Below are 664 nucleotides of genomic sequence, written 5' to 3' on the forward strand. Positions count from 1 at the left end.
GTTTCACAGTAAAAGTAGGCCTATAACTAGTTCATAAATCCATATATAGATCATTGTCATTAAAATAGTATTGGAAAATGTAATAAAAAGTCTGTACAAGTGGCAAGCTATGAAAAAAAATGTATCAAGATTTTAAGTGATTGGTAGGACATCATCAAGAATTTCAAACTTGCACCAGGTGATATGATATGACATCATGCCTGAAATCTATGGTAACTTCCTTGTAGCCTTGTCTTGACTTTGGAATATCACATAAGTTCAATGCAGCCTCATTAAAGCATGGCCTGTGGAGACTACAAGCCTGTGAAAATGTGCACATTTACACAAATATTGTTTTGTTCACTACAAAGAATAAGGTTTATATAGCTTAGCATGAGCTCACCCAGCACAAGTTATAGCATAGTTCCCATATGAGCACTTAAAATATGTAAAAATATATCCAAGGTATTCAAGTTTGCCTACAAAATCATTTTTTGTATTATCAGTCGGGATTTAGGGTTGTTGATGCTGTTTATTTGTTTGGTAAACATAAATTTGGTCTTATTAGCATTCACTTAGTTGAACTGATATTTATAATACATTGTCACTAGCCAGGACTTGTAAGCCAACCAAAGAAAGATTAATTTTAACCCTGTATAATAAGTATATGTATGATTATGCCATC

Source organism: Penaeus monodon, chromosome 23, assembly GCF_015228065.2.
Source record: "Penaeus monodon isolate SGIC_2016 chromosome 23, NSTDA_Pmon_1, whole genome shotgun sequence".
Taxonomy (NCBI): Eukaryota; Metazoa; Arthropoda; class Malacostraca; order Decapoda; family Penaeidae; genus Penaeus; species Penaeus monodon.